This window comes from Arvicanthis niloticus, chromosome 5, assembly GCF_011762505.2.
Source record: "Arvicanthis niloticus isolate mArvNil1 chromosome 5, mArvNil1.pat.X, whole genome shotgun sequence".
Classification (NCBI taxonomy): Eukaryota; Metazoa; Chordata; class Mammalia; order Rodentia; family Muridae; genus Arvicanthis; species Arvicanthis niloticus.
The window spans coordinates 105529657-105551462 of record NC_047662.1 but is presented as its reverse complement, the minus strand read 5'-3'; positions in this window follow the sequence as shown (position 1 = coordinate 105551462).

Here is a 21806-nt window from a genome sequence, read left to right as displayed (position 1 = left end):
GCAAAAAATACTCAAACTCAGGGTTGAAATCTATCAAGTAGAAATAAAAGAACTATACGAAGTATCAACAAAACCAGGAGCTGTTTCTTTGAGAAAATCAACAAGATAAATAAAACTTTAGGCAGACTTACCAGAGGGCACAGAGACAGTATCCAAATAAATAAAATCAGAACTGAAAAGGGAGTCATAACAACAGAAACTAAGGAAATTTTAAAAAGTCATCAGATCCTACTACAAAAGCCTATTCTCAACAAAACTGGAAAATCTGTATGAAATAAACAATTTTTTAGACAAAAACAAGGTACTAAAGTTAAATTGTTGGGGGCCGACTTTTAGCAGAAAGCGGCTATCAGCTTTGCAGCCATCTTGAGCCATATACCCTGAAATGAGACTTGGATTACAATAGCCTATAACAGCTGAGACCACTCTGATAATCTTGGTTTAGATACCTTAAGATTAAAGGTGTGTGAGATTAAAGGTGCGTGAGATTAAAGGTGTGTGAGATTAAAGGTGTGTGAGATTAAAGGTGTGTGAGATTAAAGGTGTGTGATTTAAGAGTATGACTTAGAAGTGTAGAGATCAGAATTAGAGACAAGACCTAAGGGCATGATTAAAGGTATAACTTAGAGGCATGGCTTAGAAGTAAGACATATAAAAGGCAGAGACAGAACAGATCAGAATCAGACTTTAGAGAGAGAATCAGACACATCAGACATTAGGTAGAGTCTGCCCTCACCCTCGCTCTTGCTGAACCCCGACCCGCAGACCGGAGCAGCAGCTTGGGCCGGGATACAGTGGCCGCCCAAATGTGGGTCGGCCCGGGCCTCAACATTTTGCCTGGGCTGCCACGTTTTTTGGCCACCCCGACGTGGGGCTAGTGTGTACCCCAATATTATTTTGGCGCCCGAACAGGGACTTGAGCTTGGGCCTCAACATTAAATCAGGAGCAGATAAACCATCTAAACAGTCCCATAACCCCTAAAGTTATAGCAGGAGTCATTAAAAGTCTCTCTACAATAAAAATCCCAGGACAAGCTGGTTTTAGTGTGGAATTCTATCAGACATTCAAGGAAAACCTAATACCAATTTTCTTCAAAATATTCAACAAAATAGAAACAGAAGGAACACTACCCAATCGGTTCTATAAAGCCACAATTACACTCATACCTAAATCACATAAAAACCCAACAATGAAAGAGAACTTAAGAACAATCTCCCTTATAAATACTGATGCAAAAATATTCAATAAAATTCTTGCAAACAGAATCCAAGAACACATCAAAACAATTATCCATCATGATCAAGTAGGCTTTATTCCAGGAATGCAGGGATGGTTCAATATACAGAAATACATCAATGTAATCCACTATATAAACAAACTCAAAGAAAAAAACATATATTCATCTCACTAGATGCTAAGAAGCATTTGACAAATTCAACATCTCTTCATGGTAAAAGTCTTGGAAAAGTCAGGAATTAAAGGACCATACCTAAACATTGTAAAAACAATATCCAGGAAGCCAGTAGCCAACATCAAACTAAATGGAGAGAAACTTGAAGCAATCCCACTAAGATCAGGGCCTAGACAAGGCTGTGCACTCTCTACCTACCTATTCAATATAGTACTGGAAGTTCTAGCCAGAGCAATTAGACAACAAAAGGAAGTGAAAGGGATACAAATTGGAAAGGAAGAAGTCAAAATATCACTATTTGCAGATGATATGATAGTATACTTAAGTGACCCCGAAGCTTCCACCAGAGAACTCCTAAACCTGATAAACAACTTCAGCAAAGTGGCTGGATATAAAATTTATTCAAACAAATCAGTAGCCTTCCTTCACTAAAGGGATAAACAGGCTGAGAAAGAAATTAGAGAAATAGTCACAAATAATATAAAATACCTTGGTGTGAATCTGACAAAGCAAGTGAAAGATATGTATGACAAGAACTACAAATCTTGCAGGGCAGTCGTGGCACAGACCTTTAATCCCAGCACTTGGGGGTCAGAGTCAGGTAGATTTCTAAGTTTGAGGTCAGCCTGGTCTACAGAGTGAGTTCCAGAACAGCCAGGCTTACACAGAGAAACTCTATCTCAAAAAACCAAAACAACACAAAACAACAACAAAACAAAACAAAGAAATACAAGTCTCTGTAGAAAAAAAAAATGAAGAAGATCTCAGAATATTGAAAGATCTCCCATGCCTATAGATTAGCAGGATTACTATACTAAAAATGGCCGTCTTGCCAAAAGCAATCTACAGATGCAATGCAATTCCCATGAAAATTCCAAATCAATCCTTCATAGAGATAGAAAGAGCAATTTGCAAGTTCATTTGGAATAACAAAAAATCCAGGATAGCAAGCACTATTCTCAACAATAAAAGAATTTCTGTGTGAATCACCTTCCCTGACCTCAAGCTGTACTACAGAGCAATAGTGATAAAAACTCCATGGTATTGATTGGTACAGAGTCAGGAATGAAGATCAATGGAATAGAATTAAAGACCCAGAAATGAACCCACATCCCTATGGTTACCTGATCTTTCACAAAGGAGCTAAAACTGTCCAGTGGTAAAAGGACAGCATTTTCAACAAATGGTGCTGGTTCAACTGGACATCAGCATGTAGAAGAATGCAAATAGATCCATGTGGAACTGTGAAAAGATGGCTTGGTTCCTGGTTGAGCACAAGTCTCGAACCCTGGACCCTAATGGGATGATGGTAGGTGTTCAACCATGCCCCAAGATCCCAGGCTCCCGACACACAGCCAAAGACCTCTATTTGATCAGCATCTTTCAGTCTCATAGGGCAGTGCCTTTACCAGCCCCTCTACAGGTAGATGGCATGACTACAGTCTTCAGCCTCAATAGATTTTCAAATTAATGAGATACCTAAAGGCCAGAGGGTGTAGCCAATTACATATTCCTTCTCAGACCCTCCTTCCTCCCTATTTAATTCAGACCCGCCATGACAAATGGGGGGAAGAAGGGTTACAGCCATATTCATCTCTACCTTTTCACTGACAATAAACCCTTTAACACCATGGACTTCCTCATGTTTTTGGGGCCCCACTGTGGGGAATCGTGGAGAAGGCCACTAAGTAATGAGCCAAGCCATTGCCACCACCACCATCCTATAATCTCCAGCCTGAGGACCACTCTACATTTCAGCAGCGGGGACCACCAATTCAAGCAAGTTAGGTGAGCCATCCAAGTGAGTACAGTAACAAAGAGTCTCTTTCCCTTGGTGTGCTGTCTGATCCTTCTCTCCCCCCCCCACCCCGTCTCAGTTCTGCCTTGGCTCTCTGTGGTGTCTGGGAGCTCCAGGACAGAATCCAGAGGCCCTGCTCCTGCAGTAACTTCAGGCTGAGATCACGCCATGCCTGGGTGGAGCTCTGAGTGGCTTCTTTCAGCCCAGCATCTTCCCTGCACTGCATGGAGGGAACTCAGCTAAACTTCCATGCTTCCACTCTCTGGAGCCACATCCAGTGGTCTGGGGCAGCAGACACTTGGGTATCACAACTCCGCCCAACAGGACTCAAGCCCATGCCCACTTGAGAGCTAACTGTCCCGCAGATCCATTCTTATCTACTTGTATAAAGCTCAAGTCCAAGTTAATATAGGACCTTCACATAAAACCAGATACACTGAAATTAATAGAAGAGAAGGTGGGGGAATAATCTCAAATACAGGGGAATAGTTCCTGAACAGAACACCAATGGGTTATGCAATAAGATTAAGAATTGACAAAGCCAGGTTCAGAACTATAAGTTTTAGTTAGGATAGATGACAGAGGTGCTGGTTAGTCAACAAAAGGATGGACTGGGTATTAGGACTATCCTGTACCTCACTGGTACAAATTGGCATAATTATGCTCTAATTGTATTTTGAGAGAAAAGTTTCATTTTAACAGGAAGGGTGATGTGTAGGAGGAGCTAAGGTAAGAGGAGTACTGAGAAGAAGAAAAGGAGTAAGAAGAGGAGAAGAAGAAGGAGATGAGAAGCTAGGTGATGAAAGAGAGAAAGAGGGGGGAGACAGGGAGGCAGATATTCATGTATCTCCACCAGTCAAAGATAGTTGTTATATCTAGGTTGGTCAGTGGGTTACACCTCTGATTGAACAATTCCAAACTTATAAAGCCTATGATTAACATTATTTTAAAAAAATGTATAAATGCAAAAAGGAAAAGGGGGCATGGAATAGGGGTTTCCTAAGGGGGGTAGGGGGGAATGGGGAAAGGGGATGTCATCTGAAGTGTAAATAAAATATTTAATAAAAAATTGAAAAAAAGAGAACCATGTGCAAATTAACTATGAATATATCTTAATTATATATGTAAAATCTTATTAAGTATGAAAGGATCAGTGATATATATATTTATTTTAAATTGTCTTTTCCTAACTTCATGCAAAATTACAGATATGAAGTAAGAAGTAGTAGTTGTTGACTCTCCAAGAGACTTCTAGCCTGCTCTTCAGGAGATCAGATAGGAATATGATGAGCATCAAATACAATTCTGTGGGAAGGTATAAACTTGCCTGTCAGCTGTAGCTAATGATTCTAATGATTTCTTTGGTATTTCAACAAATGACATTTTTTTCATACTGAACTATACTTGAACTATACTCTCAGGCATACAACTAATATCTTGGGGAGTGTAGTTGTAAGAGCTTGTAAAAGATTATCCTATTGTGGCTTTATGACTGTTTCCATTCCCATATAGAAGAACAAAGTCAAAAGACACTCAGATGAGTATCCAAGGTTTTCTACACAGAATGTTACATGCAGCTCTGCCAGAAATTAACATTTTCCTCAGAGCTGTTTTAAAGTTATAAATTTTTAGAGTTGTAAAGAATAATAGAGGAAGGATACATATATGAAATTATGTTACTAAAAAACTATCAACCCTGACTTTAACATATTCCAGTAATGTATAAGGACAAGTGTAGAAGGAGTGATGAGGGAAAAGATGAATCTGGAAACAGGTACCTTCCAGGAAAAGTATTGTGATATAGTTGTGTGCAGTTCAAGTTTATTTTTTAACTGTAACAATTAAAGACTATGATGTTCCCATACCACTGAACATAAATCAAATAATCATCTATCAATGATAGATTTGATTGCAAATAATAATCCTTACAAACTTCCTTTAGGTTATAATATATTTAATGTAGAATCTTGAGAATCTTGTTTACAGATTTTTCAAGTACTGGTTAATTTCTCCAATAATAAAGATTAATGATAAAAAAAAAAAGAATTGACAAATGAGACCTCATAAAACTGCAAAGCTTCTGTAAGGCAAAGGACACTGTCAATAGAACAAAATGGCAACCAACAGATTGGGAAAAAAACTTTACCAACCCTACGTCTGATAGAGTGCTAATATCCAATATATACAAAGAACTCAAAAAGTTAGACACCAGAATACCAAATAACTCTGTTAAAAATGGGGTACAGAAAACCTTAAAATTTGTAAACAAAGTAAATTGGTGCCATTTAAGAATTTACATCTTCATCTTGATATTAATTATAGAGATTTCTACTAATAGGTTATGGCTATGCAATAAACCCTAGCTAATCCTCTCTATTCCGACAAAACCACTACTTGTCCCTAGAGAGACAGCCCAACATTTACCACCTTAGTCCCCATGCCCAGGGAATAGGGGTGCTGACTAATCATTAGCTTCTTCAAGCTGATTATGGGCGTTGAGCTATTAGAAGAGGAGTGCGGGGGGGGGGGGGGAGAGCAAATTGATAATCCTCTGATGCTGTGTCTTCGCTGCCTCCAGATGGAATTCCCGGACCTCAGAGATTTGAGCAGGTCTGCCCAGCTTGCTTGTTGAGTAGATACACCAAGGCTGATCATTCTGCAATATACAATTCTCAAAACAAATTTTAGTATCAAGATAGTTTTTTTTTTTAAGAAGGCTGACATTTTATTAAGAATGTTGGTTCTACCTGCTTTTCTATTTTTCCCCCTCTTTTATTGGATATAATATTTACATTTCAAATTTTATCCCCTTACCATATTTCCCCCACCACCCAGGAACCCCTTATCCCATCCCCCCTCCTCCTGCCTCTATGAAGGTGTTTACCCACCTACCCCCAGCCTCCCTCCCTACCCTCAGAACACCCCCTCAGTGCTCAGCCTTCAGGGTACTAATGATCTTGTCTCCCACCTATGCCCAACAAGGCCATCCTCCCCTACATATACAGCTGGAGTCATGTGTCTCTCCCTATGTGCTCCTAGGCTGGTGGTTTAGACCCTGGGGAGCTCTGGCTGGTTGGTATTGTTGCTCTCCTCACGGTGCTACCAGCCCTTATGGTTCACGGTTTCTTCAATTTACTCTCTAACTCCTCCATTGGGATTTTAAGGTTTTCATTGGCATGAGCTTCTTAGTGATATGAGTGAGATGAATATTGTTACTCTCATAGGCATTGTACCAGTATAACACATTTAGGAATACAAAGCTTAGACCCAGTCCTTCTTTAACTTTTTTAACTGATTTGAGATGGTCAGCCTGTGAGTTAAGGGACTATAGCAAATTCATGACTTGGAGTTTATTATAAGGGTGTTCTTTATGTTTTATTTAGAAATAGCTGAGTGGAGTTAACAGGCAACAGTCCAGATTACCTTACATGGATAGCTGGTTTTCAAAACATCAGAAATCCTTAGAATTGACATGACAAACATTTCAGTATTAATGTTCATTTTCATTAGTGACCTGTCTGCTCCGGACAGCTTCCTATATTGAATTCTAAGAAGAAATTGAGCCTCCTTGGAGTTACTCCAGTTGTGGTGAGACAGCCACTAAGCAAGAATTGCCATTTCCCTTCTACAGACAAATTACTGTCCAGAAAAGGACACACTTGCAGAATAGTCGACTGATTATATCTGCCTAGACAGAGTAATCAGCCCTTAATAATTCTGCAGCACTAAGGTCTGTCAGATGATCCTGAGCCAGAAGGCAGAAGAACAGATGCTCCAACGTTTTGAAGTAGAGCAAGTGTCCAGGTGTTCAGAGGTCTCTATAAATTGGCTAAGTTTTAGAAACTATGATTTGTGCTTCCCACAATTATAGTTAACTTAGTCATTCTGGATTTCTGATGGGGTTGAAAACATATAGCTATTGACCTTAAGAGAAAAGATTTGAGTGGATGGTCGTCAGCTGACATTCATCCTAAAACCAGGTTCAGAACTAAATGTTTTAGTTAGAATAGATGACAGAGGAGCTGGTTAGTCAACAAAAGGATGGACTGGGTATTAGGACTATCCTGTACCTCACTGGTACAAATTGGCATAATTATGCTCTAATTATATTTTGAGAGAAAAGTTTCATTTTAACAGGAAGGGTGATGTGTAGGAGGAGCTAAGGTAGGAGGAGCACTGAGAGGAAGAAAAGGAGTAAGAAGAGGAGAAGAAGAAAGAGAGGAGAAACTAGGTGATGAAAGAGAGAAAGAGGGGGGATACAGGGAGCCAGATGTTCAAGTATCTCCACCAGTCAAAGATAGTTGTTATATCTAGGTTGGTCAGTGGGTTACACCTCTGATTGAACAATTCCAAACTTATAAAGCCTATGATTAAAATTATTTTAAAAAATGTATAAATGCAAAAAGGAAAAGGGGGCATGGAATAGGGGTTTCCTAAGGGGGGTAGGGGGGAATGGGGAAAGGGGATGTCATCTGAAGTGTAAATAAAATATCTAATAAAAAAAGAATATAAAAATTGGGGTACAGTGCTAAACAAAGAATTCTCAACTAAGGAATATCACATGCCTGAGAAACACCTAAAGAAATGCTCCACAACCTTAGTCATCAGGGAAATGAAAATCAAAACAACCCTGAGATTCTACCTCACACCAGTCAGAGTTGCTAAGATCAAAAACTTAGGTGATAGCAGATGCTGGGGAGGATGTGAAGAAAGAGGAACACTCCTCCATGATTGGTGGGATTGCAAGCTGGTACAACTACTCTTCAGATTATCCTGGTGGTTCCTCAGAAAATTGGACATGCGTTACCTGAGGACCTAGCTATACTACTCCTGGGCATATACCCAGAAGATGCTCCAACATATAACAAGAACATATTCTCCACTATGTTCATTGCAACCTAATAATAGCCAGAAGCTGGAAAGAACCAAGATGTCCTTCAACAGAGGAATAGATATAGAAAAATGTAGAACATTCACACAATGGAGTATTACTCAGCTATTAAAAACAATGAATTCATGAAATTCTTAGTCAAATGGATGGAACTAAAAAATATCATCCTGAGTGAGGTAACCCAATCACAAAAGAATACACATGGTGTACACTCACTGATAATTGGATATTAACTCAAAAGCTTGCAATACCTGAGATATAGCTCACAGGCCACATGAAGCTCATGAAGAAGGAATACCAAAGTGTGGGTGCTTCAGTCCTTCTTAGAAAGAGTAACAAAGTACTCATGGGAGCTAATATGGAGACAAAGTGTGGAACAGAAACTGAAGGAGGGAACGTATGGTGACTTTTCCACTGGGATATCCATGTGCAGGCACTAAAGGCAGACACTGATGTGGATGCCAGGAAGTGCATGCTGACAGGAGCCTGATATAGCTGTCTCCTTAGAGGTCTTCCAGAAGTTGACATATACAGAGGTGGATGCTCATAGCTAACTATTAAACTAATCATGGTGTTCCCAATGGAGGAGTTAGACAGCAGGCATAAAGAACTGAAAGGGTTTGTGGTCCCATGGGGAGGTAACAATATCAACCAACTAGAGCTCCTAGGGTTTAAACTACCAGCCTGGGAGCACATAGGGAGGGACCCATGGCTCCAGTAGTATATGGAGAGAAGGATGGCCTTGTTGGTTATACGTGGGAGAGTAGGTCTTTGGACCTGTGAAGGCTGGATGCCTCAGTGTGGGGGAATTCAAGGACAGGGTGTTGGGAGTGGGTGGGTGGGTGCGCTCACATTCTCATAGCAGGAGGGGGTTTCTTGGTGGAGGGAGAAATGGGGAAAGGGGATAACATCTGAAATGTAAATAAAATATCCAATAAAAAAGTATTTGGAAGGCATCACCAGGTTGAGATATTATATGGACTCTGGGAATTCTGCATACTTTTACAGGCATGTTACTTACTAAAATGTCTCCCTAGATTCTGCAGATAACTTTTTACAGAAGAACAGTGGTCAATATTTATTCATGAATTTGGCATGTTTCTCATCAAAAGTAAGTAAGAGAAATAGTTCTGTGGTTAATAGCACAGGATGAAATTCTAGAAGATTCATTTTCAATATCCAGCACTCACATGACAGCTCATATCTGTTTGTAATTCCAGTCAAAAGGGATCCAACAACCTCATCTGGCCTCCTTGTGCATCAAGCTCACCATAATGCATAGTTATAAATGGAGAGAAAATACCCAGACAAAGAAAGAAAGCAAAAAAGAAAGAAGTAAATATGCACATATTTCTAACATCTTATGAATAGCAAAATGTTTAATGATGATTGTTAACTATATATAAACTTTACAAGTAAGCAAATTACATTTGGTATAGTCAATTACAGTGTAATATATGAACATATATAAAAATAATGCACATAAATCACATGAGAAATGATAATGTTACAATGATGAAAGATATTTCAATTCCATTTCTCAATTATTTCTTCTAGAATCCACAAGTCAAATTGTAAAGGAATTTTTATACAACTTCTCTATGATGTATCAAACCACGTTAGTTTACAACTAATTTCTCATTGCATGATACACGTAGCATCAAGACAGTAATAATGTCAATAAACATTTTATGGTTTGTCTTTGCCTAGATATATTTTTAGACTTAACAAACTTGATCTGAATGAATCTAAGAGAATTCTGCAATGTTTAGATCATCCAAGTGATTCCTGAAGAGGAATAGGTAATTTAATTAAGGGAGGTTTTGCAGCATTTTGACTTAGCTTTGCACAGACTCTTATCCTTTGCAGTACAGAGGTTTTCAGGCAACAGAGTTTCAAGTTTGAGCACTTCCTGTGCAAGAAGCAGAACAAAGATTGTTCCCAAGAAACTGATTTTCTCTTCTAAAGATTTCCTGAAAGATGAACTGAGAAGACCTACTCAAGTTTATGTATCCCAACAGTCCTTAGGGGTAGAGAAATTGGTACAAAGGAAATGTTCCTTAAGAAACAAAGAACATAAAATGAAAAAGCTAACGGTCAACTCTTGGAGCAAAAAATCAACCACACTGTTAGGTACTAAGCAATTAATATAAACAGAATCTCTTCAGGAAAGGCTGTTGAAATTACTCAATGTACAATAGTGATCCTCAAAGACTCATGTTTGGAAAAGCGTACACACACACACACACACACACACACACACACTCACACAGAGTCCTGATCTTTATAGGCTCAGTATATGCAATAAGGAAGGGCAAAAAGAGAGCAAAGAAAAGAAGTGATTTTAGACATTAGAGATTAGTTCATTACAGGTTCAAGTTCAAGGATGTTAATTTTAAAAACAGAGTAATAAATGAGATACATATACTGAAAAAAATACAAAATTATTAAAAAAATAAATTAATTTTAAAATCATACACATCCATGAATTTGAAGTTACTACTTTTGTAACAATACTACCCAAATTGGTTTATAAATTAAAACCAATTTCTATGTAATTTTAACTGATTTTATCTGAATTCATGTAAATAACTCAACTGTAAAACAAATCATATTCTTCATTCTAAAACATATAGCAAATTTATAATCATAAAGTGGAATTTCCAGTCCAAACAGAGTAATGAATGCTATCAATTTTTTCTAATAAATGTAACAGAAGGCAGACTAGTCTTTTGGATTATAGAGATATATCTAGGTAATAGAGGACTTAGCATATCCAATGCCAGAAAAGGAATAATGTTCTTTTAAAGTGTGTGTGTGTGTGTGTGTGTCTATGTGCGTGTATTTGTGTGTGTGTATGTGTGTGTGCATTTGTGTTTGTGTGTATGTGTGTGCATTTGTGTTTGTGTATGTGTGTGTGTGTGTGTGTGTGTATGCTTCTTCATATAACCATGTTTATATTAATGCTGGTGTGTGAGAGTGCTTGTCGTCCATGTGGAGAACAAGTTAAAACCACTGATTATGTTCACAGGAATATATCATCCATCTCCTTTGACACAGAATCACTCATTGACATGAAGCTCAGTAATCAAACTCTAAATAGCTGGCCACAAAATCCTAAGGGTATTGCTGCTTCTATCTCTTCAGATTTGGGATTACAAACAAGCTGCACCTTGCTCAGCTTCTTATATGAATTTGGGCAATAGAATTCAGGTCTTCTTTATGCTTCTGAGGAAACCTCTTTGCCAACTGAGCTATCTCCCAGTCCCAGCTTTTTAAACTATGAATGATTACAGGTCAACTGGTCACACAAACATACACTCATATTATTTGATTAATCATGCAGAAAAATAAAGTACATCAGCTACCAGATACACACCCACACCCAGATACACACCCACACCAAAAACCTGTATGCTTTCTGGGAGCTCTGCAGTAACCTGACACAGGTGAGAATCTCTCCAAACTACCCATACCAGCTGAGGAAACATGAGCCCAGCTGACACAGGACCCAACTCCACCACTGCACCCCCCATGCTCCACCTTTCTTCTAGCCAGCTTTCTCCTAAGGCCAGATCAGTGGATTGATGTGTGCCTACACTCCATAGCCTGCTTGCCTCCCAAGAGGCTCAAAGTAACCAGGGACAGAGCTTGTCTTTCTCCTGGGAGGTATGCAGTAACAATGGACACAGGAGGCCTGCTCTGACCAGAAACACAAGAGACTCACCCTGACCAGAGACACCACTGCCTGACTCTAAAAAGACCAATTCTACTTGCCTCCAAGGAGTCCAGCTCCAGTCAGAGACACCCAGGCCAGTTAACACCAGAGAAAACCAGATGAGTCAGAGGCAAGCATGACATCATAAGCGACAGTAATTGAATACTGGCACCATCAGAATACAGTTCTCTCACCACAGCAAGCACTGAATACCCTAACACACATGAAAGCAAGCTAATGATCTAAAATCACACCTCATGCAGATGATAGAGGCCTTTAAGGAGGATATAAAGAACTCCCTTAAAGAAATATAGGAAAACATAGCAAACAGTTGGAAGCCCTTCAGGAAGAAACAAATAAATCTCTTAAAGAAATACAAAAAAATATAATGAAACAGATGAAGAAATTGAACAAAATGGTCAAAGAACCAAAAATTGGAAATAAAAACAATAAAGAAAACTCCAAAAAAGGGCAATCATGGAGATGAACAATTTTGGGAAAAGATCAGGAATTACAGATGCAGGCCTCACCAAGAGAATACAAGAGATAGAAGAGGGAATCTCAGAGATAGAAGATACCATAGAAAATATTGGCATGTTAGTAAAAGAAAATACAAAGTATAAAAAGCTTCTAATCCAAACTATCCAGGAAATTCAGAACACAAAGAAGAGATCAAACCTAAAAATAATAGGAATAGACAAATTTGAAGAATCCCAACTCAAAGGGCCAGAAAATATTTTCAACAAAATCATAGAAGAAAACTTCCCTAACCTAAATATAGAGATGTCCATAAATGTACAAAAAGCCTACAGAAAACAAAACGGATTGGACCAGAGTAGAAAATCCTCTTGTCATATAATAATCAAAATACTAAACGCACAAAACAAAAGAAAGAATATTAAAAGGTGTAAAAGAAAAAGGCCAAGTAGCCCATAAATTAGAAACCTATCAGAATGACACCAGACTTCTCAACATAGAGTCTAAAAGCCAGAAGATCCTGAACAGATGTCATCCAGACCCCAAGAGAACACAAATGCCAGCCCAGGATACTATACCCAGCAAAATTCTCAGTTACCATAGATGGAGAAACCAAGATATTCTATGACAAACCAAATTTAAAGAATACCTTTGTACTAATCTATCCTCACAGAGGATACTGGTATGAAATCTACAGTACAAGGAGGATAACTACACTCAAGAAAACACAAGAAAATAAACATTCAACAGAAAATCCAAAAGAAGAGAATTATACCCACATAATATCACCTCCAAAACAAAAGAAAACAAAACAAAACAAAAAGACTACAAAAAGCTATCTGGTAACTAACAATCATTTGTTGTTAGTATCTCACAGCATCAATGAACTCAATTCCCCAATAAAAAGAACCAGAGTAACAGATTGGTTATGTAACAAGATCCAGCATTTTGCTACATATAAGAATCATACCTCACTGACAAAATCAGAGCAAAAAGCTGGAAAACAAATTTCCAAGCAAATGGTTCCAAGAAATAAGCTCGACTTGCCATTCTAATTTCCAATAAAATAGACTTTCAACCAAAAGTTACCAAACAAGATGGGGAATGACACTTCATATTCATCAAAAGAAATATCTACCAAGAAGAAGTCTCAATTCTGAACATCTATACCCCAAATAAAAGAGTACCCACATTCCTAAAAATAAACCTTAATAAAGTTCAAAACACACATTCAACCTTACACAATAATGGTGGGAAACTTCAACACCAAACTCTGATCAATGGATAGGTCTTTGAAACAGAAACTAAAGAGAGACACAGTGAAACTAACAGAAGTTATGGACCAAATGGATTTAACATAGATTTACAAAAAAATTTATCCCCAAATAGAATACACCTTCTGCTCAGCACCCCATGGAACCTTCTCCAAAACTGACCATATAATTGAACATAAAACAAGCCTTTACAGATACAAGAAGATTCTTATAATCCCATTCACATTATCAGAACACTACAGAATAAGGCTGGACTCAGTATCAACAAAAACAATAGAATGCCCACATGCTATTGGAAACTCAACAACTCTCTCCTCAGTGATAATTTGGTCAGGGAAGAAATAAAGAAAGAAATCATTTTTTCACTTTTGTTTTCAAGAGACAATGTTTATTTGTTCATTAACAGTAAAGAAAACCCTTTTCTCATTTTGTTTTAAAATTACTGGTACATTATTGCTTTAGATTCAGGGACAATAAGTAAATATTATCATTTTTTAAAAGTTTTTATTATTCCTACAAAGAATAGCATGCAACAAGTTTAATATTCCCTAAAACAACTACAGGCTTTAGGAACATTCTATAAAAATAGACTTTAAAATCCACATATTTCAGTAACAGCCCTTTCTGGAAATACATTTATTTATTTGAGTTTATTGTCTGTTCTTCACCAATCTTTGGCATTCTTAAATGGCTTGTCACCTTTCTCATAAGCTTTCAGGGAACATTGTTACATTATCTAAGGCAATGAGTATTTCAAAGAATTATGAATGTGTTTAAGCAATTTTAAAAAGTTACTATATATAGTAATATATATAGTACCTATAAGATCCTGACTACTAGAGTAGAACATTATACAGCTTACAAATAATTCATTAGAATTTGTTGATATAATTATCCTACTTAGAAAGTGTAAAATATCCATTATGTCAGTAGAAAGAAATAAAAGAACACTAGTAGCTGCAAAGGATCCAAACTGCATATGTGTGGAAATAGCATATATTGCTTATTTTGCACAGAGATCAATGTGTGGGGGGAAACAACAACTCATAAGTTGCATTAATGAATGGAAACAAACATGGTATTCAGTACTTTGGAGAAGGACTCAGCCATGCATTTCTGCAGTTAAATCCTGTAACTATGCAGGTATTGATGATTCAATAAAATAACAGGCATACTTGAACATCTAAGAGACTAATAAGCGAAACAGAAATTACTTGATTGTTCAAATTTAGTTATTCTTGTAAGCTGTACTTCTAATTAAACAAAGAAAGTAAATCATATGATAATAATGAACAATTTTAGCTACTAGTCACCAATCTTATATTAATCATAGTTACTTTTAAAAACATGGTTAACATATTCAGGTACAGCCTATTTCATTCTTGCAAGAATTTTTGTGCCTATAGATGTAAAATTTAGCCTCTCTTGGCACACATTTTACAATAGAAAGAACAAACAGCTTACAGAAATTCTAAGTAAGAAGCAATATAACTTGGCTTTAGTAAACCATTCTATTTTCTTCATGAATAAAAATGGTAATACTACAAACATAATACTATAATACTTAAATATAATGTCCTTTTTGAGATTTTTAGAAAGAGTACATACTATAGAATAGGCAGTGTCTCAGAAACATTATTCTGTATTCTAAGATTAGCGATGGCTTCTTGACTAAGTGTGCTAGATAGAATACATTAGTGTATAAATAATAAAGCATGCTATTATATATCATGTATAATATATAAGAAGTAAATATTATTTCCAATTCTAACATAATTGGAAGAAATAGATGCTATTATGGTATGAATAGGAAATTTCCATAACAGGCTCATATGTTTAATTTTGATTCTCATCCTATGGCAACATTTTTGGAGATTCTTGGAACCTTAAAAATTCAGGCCTCTTTGGAGACAGTAGGTTACTGTGAACTTGTCTTTAAATATACAGATCCATAGTATCTTCCTTACCTTTTAATGCAGTCAATGCCATTATAGATTAGTGACTGAGTTCTGGGACATTATCAACCAAGACAAATATTTCCTTCTCAGAACACATTCCAAAAAGCAGTTTTTGAGGAAAATTCTTAGTGCTCATGTGAAAACTCAAATAAAAAAAAAAAAGACAAAACTCTTGTGATCTCAGTTTCTTCAAGAACACAGAACTCTTCTTGGAATGAATTTTATTATACCTTCTAGGAGTTACAAATAGGTGTGAGTTTACTTCAGTTATTGTTATTCAACTCACTATGGGAAAACTTATATTTAGCTGCATGTGATTTATTTTTATGATTATACATTTTACTCATGTGATTCTATTTAACCTTCATGAAAACAAATTGTTTGATGCTCTGAATAGAGTTAGCTGTTGCATGAGACTTTAGTCTGCCTCATTTATAAGCTTGATTTTTCCAGGTCCTACCAAATTTAAAGTGGTAAACATTCCTTCTTACAATGTTAATTTCAGCTACTTTGTTGCAGCAACAGGAAAATCCAGCACTGAAAATTGAAGCCAGGAAAGTATAATAGTTAAAACTGAATCATAATTACTTGGTCCTTGGGTCTTAAAAACTGCTTTGTGAAAAATAGCTAAGAAACAGTGTAATGTAGGGCCATAATATTACCATGTCATATGAAGATGTAAATAGTTAATTCTGGTAAGAAGCTAGCACATTGTTCTGGTAAGAATGCTAATAATAAAAGACAAGATTATGAGACTTCAGAGGCAAACAGGCATTTATTGAGGCAATGTTATAGTTTGAAAAAGAAGTATTCGTTGTACTGCATTTGAGTATGTTTAAGTTTGAACACCGTGAGTGATTAATTTATCTGATGTTAGAAAGTATGTGGTGTTTTATCATTCAAGATGTGGCATTGCTATTGCTAGCTGGTTTTAGACTACTTTACAGAAAAAAAAAAAAAAAAAAAAAAAAAAAAAAAAAAAAAAAAAACAATGAGCCAAAATTCAAAAAGAAAAAATATAAAAACTACAAGTAGTATTATATCTTTTATAAAGCTAGAACTAAGAAAACCACAGTCTTTAAAGATGTAATCATGATTAAGAAGATATTGACTGCTGATCATGTGAAAATAGGAAAGGTGGAAGAATATACCACAAGACTCACCCAAACTTTAATAAATTGATGCCTAAATGACCTGAAAGACTAACAGTAACCAAAATGATACTCTAGGATAAATACACTTTTATATTATCTGAGATATTCAGTAAAAACAGGTTTCCTAGGTATGTGTATGTACAAAATTTATTTCTCCATCGTTATAAATAACAGAAGTAAGCGTAAGTATGTGTCAAGAATAGCTAGCTATTTCTTTTTTCTTTTTTCTTCTCTCTCTCTCTCTCTCTCTCTCTCTCTCTCTCTCTCTGTCTCTCTCTCTCTCTCTTTGAGGTTGTGGTAGAATTTTGGGTCATCTGCATTTATGCCAGTTGTTTAAACATCAGAATTCAAGAGCTATAGTGTCATGGGGGAGTTCATTTTTGTATCGAAGCAAAATGTGATAGTTCAGGCAATGTGTACCTAGGTGATATTCTTTTCAGCTTGCCCTTGTGTCTACTGTATTAAGATCTGTAGGTGTTAGTGAAATGTATAGCATGATAATATTCTCTGGGGACTCACCATATGTGTGCAATATGTATAGCACAACTGCATTTTAAGCTGTCTTAAGATTTCTTTTGCTGTGATACAGATCATGGCAAAGGCAACCTGGGTGGGGGCATGTATATTTTATTTACATTCCACATCATACTTTATCACTGAAGGAAGTCATGGTAGGAACTCAAACAAGGTAGGAACCCAGAATCCAGAACTGATGCAGAAAATGTGGAAAATTGCTGTTTACTGTCTTGCTTCTCTCGGCTTATTAGTTTACTTTCTTATACCACGCAGGACCAACTGCCCAGTTGTTGCACCACCCACAATTGGTTTGTCTACAGGCAAATTATATATAGATGTGTTCTCAGTTAAGGATCATTGTTACAAAATATGTGTAGACTTGTGTCACATTCCAATCAAGTATCGGTAGTTTATTAAAGAGGTTGAGAACATAGACCATCTAATAAGAATATTAGCAGTCCATAGGTAGGGGGTAAGTTATATAGCTTATATCTGTATAAATTAAAGTGTTAATTTAATACTTTAATTTCTTAGAGCTGTGGGTAATTATACCATACCAGCATGTATCTCCAATGCTTACAGTAGGGGTACAAGATTTAAAATTTATACTACTCCATTGCCCTGTTCACTCTAAACTATCCTTATCACTCAACTTTCTTTCCTTTTTTGTAAAGAGTATGTTTCCTCTGTTATATTGTACTTAGGGAATATGAAGTTGTTTTACACTTAAGAGCTCACAGTTAAGTGTTCATCGAGAGTCATGGAGGAGATATTGAGCTTAAACCTTTAAAACAATATTGTAACTTCTTTGTAAGCATTAATATTTCAGGGATATTTAGATATGCATTAAATATTTTTTCACATAATGAAATAGTCATGCATCTTTATTGGCTATAAGAACCTTTTATTTTGAGGAAAAAATTATCCAAAAACCTCATATATTACAGAGTGGGCTGCAAATTGGTGCTACTTCTTTTGAATGTTCCTGAAGCATATAGAGATGGGACCTAGTTAAATAATGGCAATGAGGATCCACCTTTGAATGTAATATTGTTACCAAATCTCCTCTTTACTCAGCCTTCTGTTTGCAATGAAATGAACATCTTTTCTGATATGTTCTATATTCATTTTCATCATTAGGTTCATAGTCCACAACTACAAATTCAAATTATGAGATAAAAGTGAAGCTTTCATGTTTTTAAATTGTTTAGGTCAAGTATTTTTGTTAGTGTGGCAAAAAAAATGTAGCTAGCATAGATGTTATCTTTCACTGAGATAAGGAAATTAAAATGTAGACTGTTAAAGTTATACTTAATAATATATATATATATATTTACATTAAATAATGTTAATAAGTACTTATATATAAGTATGTATGCTTAATAAATATAAATATAAATTCATCACATAAAGCTTATATTGTCATTTATGTAATGATTTACACATAGATATATATTCAGTATATTCAGTATTAGATGAGGTTAAAACAATTCAATTTGCTACTGTTAAATGTTTTTATCTATTTTTGTAGGAGGAGCTAAGGTGTGAGGAGTAAGGAAAGGAAGAGAAGAAATAAAGAAGGAAAAAGAGGAAAAGAAAGAGGAGGAGCTAAGGAGAGCAGAGATGCAGGAACAGTGGAGAGCCACGCAGGTGTGGAGAACAGTTGTGGGTAACAACTTTTAAATAGGTTAGCTAATTGGGAAACAACTCTCTTTGTATGAGCATGTTATTATTGAACAATACTAAATATATAAAGCCTTTGATTAATCTTTAAGCATTATAGTCTCATTTTCTTACTGGGCCCGCATAGATGGCAGGATGGTCTGGGCAATGCCCAGTCTTGTGGAGAAAGTGTGGAAGACTGGCAGAGGATCTCCCATGCTGGTTTCTTGTGGGTGGCAGGGCTGGTGTTTCTGGCTGGCTGTTTCTAGCTGTGGTGCGCACATGGCCTCTGGCCATGCAACATGGCAGCTGAGCTAGGCAGAGACGCCACAGCCTAGACAGTTGGCTTGACCAGTGGCCATTTTGTTTGTTTGTTTGGTTTGGTTTTGGTTTTGGTTTTTTGAGACATGGTTTCTCTGTGTAGCCCTGGCTGTCCTAGAACTCACTTCGTAGACCAGGCTGGCCTTGAACTCAGAAATCCACCTGCCTCTGCCTTCCAAGTGCTGGGATTAAAGGCGTGTGCCACCACCTCCCGGCTCCAGTGGCCACTGAAAAAAAATATTTACTACAACAAATTTTGTAGACTTTAATGTAAAGTTAGATGTAATGTAAACAGGATATTTAGGAAAACCTGACAATATTGCTTTATCCTGAATGTCAGAAGGACTTACAGTTTTTATTCCTTCTCAAACCACCCACAGACATTTAGAATATTGCTTTAAATAGATCCAGGTACATTTTTTAACTGAAATTTTCTTTTTTTTTTCTGCCTCACTAATACAACCTGTTAAAGCCAATAAAGCATTTAAGAGCTATTTAGGACTAAGTGATCTCGGGGGAACAGTGTTTTCCAGGGAAATCGTAATGGGATACAGGGCCTTTCTTTTCTGGGTCACTACTTTGAAAGTAGCTCAGGTTGTAAGTGATGGAAAGTCATTATTGTTCAATGGTCTATGTGAAATCAAAGGGTAGTTTCAGTCCACTTCCTGGTGAATAGGCATTCCTATCCAAGTTGGCATTAATTGGCTTGCATGCTGACAGTTTTATGTGTAGGCTAAGGACTACAGTCATTGTCAATCTAATTGTGAGTCACATGACTAAGAATAGCACAGAAGGCTAGAAGAATCCAGTTTCATGAATGTAATCATGGAAAAATATTAAAATCAATTCTGGTAAATAGTCCAAAAAATGGGAAAAAAAGGTTTTATATTATTGGTTTAGTGCATTTTTAATATATATTCTTGTCTATGATTTTGAATTTTTGGTGATTGGAAACATCTATTAAAAACTGATACTTGCTACTTAGAGCACACTTGAGTGCTAGTATCATTTTTTTTAGACTAAGTAATTTATAATCTTCTGGCTATTTATCTTAGTGAATATTGTTTTCTTTGATGACAACCATAGTCAACAAACTTCAGAAGAGAATGAGATACTCCTTATGAAATTTATTTCATTCACTCAGACTAAAGTTATCTATGAGTGATCCTTCTTAAGTAAATATTGACAAGAACTTGAAAGTCAATTTAATCTGAACCTTGGATAATCAAACAAATGTATATTGAAGAAAGGTGATGAATGCTGGTTTGTATTGTAAAGTGTGGTAACTAGATATTGTAGTAGTAACTAGATATTTTCTAGTTTCTTCTCTTACATCAATTAGAAAATAATATAGTGTAGATTATCTTGTTATTTTCAAAATATCTTATTCTTTTCATATGACAGCTCCTTACTACTGATACTCTTCATAAGAGTGCCATTTTTCTTTTCATAGTAAAAATTAGTTATAGAGAATTAAAAATTTGAATTCAAGTTTAACTACTTATACAAGGATAGGTCAATATTTCACAGTTTATAGTTTATTGAATCAAAGTCTATGCCTATTAAATTAAATTGAATATAAAAGATAAAATATTGACAAATATACTTTTGTATATATTTAACAAAGTATATATTGTAAATATATATATTGTATATATTTAACAAAAAAATATTTGAAGGAGATATGCTTCCATATCCCTGAAAGCTAAACTAGGATGAGATTTTACTGAGGTTTGGGAACATAGCTCAATGACAGAGAAATTACCTAGGCTGTATAAGGCTTAGGGTTCAGTCCCCAGTAAAGAAAAGAATAACAACAACAAAAAGACTTTGATGATGTGTCTTTAATCTTGTAAGCAAGATTAAAGAGTGAAATCCACAGAGAGTATGTTATTCTATAGAACACAAAAAGTAAAATAATAATAATAATAATGATAATTTGTTTAAAATATACAAGACAGACATGACTCTGAGTTACTTATTGAAATAGAGACCAAAGACACCCTTTCAAAAAATTTCATGAAGCCAGTGTTGCCCTGATACCTAAACCACAAGAAGTCTATCCCAAATTCCAACCAATCTCCCTTACAAGTATCCACATGAAAACATTCAATAAAATACTTGCAAACTGAATCCAAAAATATATCAAAAACATGATCCACCATGATCAAATAGGCTTTAGCTCAGACATGCAGGGATGGGTTAACAAATAAAAATTCATCAATAGAATCCACTATTTAAACAAAATGAAATAAAAACACATATTCCTCTACTTAGATGCTGAAATAGCCTTTGACAAAATGCAACACCTTGTAGGGCCATGAAAAGATAGATGATTTGGTCTACCCGGTAAAGCACTGGGTTTGAGATAGCCAGAGACCCAACAGGTGACCATGGCCTGTGAGGGGTAGCACATATCTCCCCATGCCCCCAGATTCCAGACTCCTCCATGAGGCCGATATCACCATTAATCTGCACCTTGCAGACACATTTGACTCAGAGTAGCTCCTCTCAGAGAGGTTTTGTGTCACCATCTACAGCTACAGGTAGAGGGTGTGATTAACAGGCTTCAGCTTCAAGAGATTTCCATATTCATGAGTTATCTAAAGGCCAGGGGGCATAGCT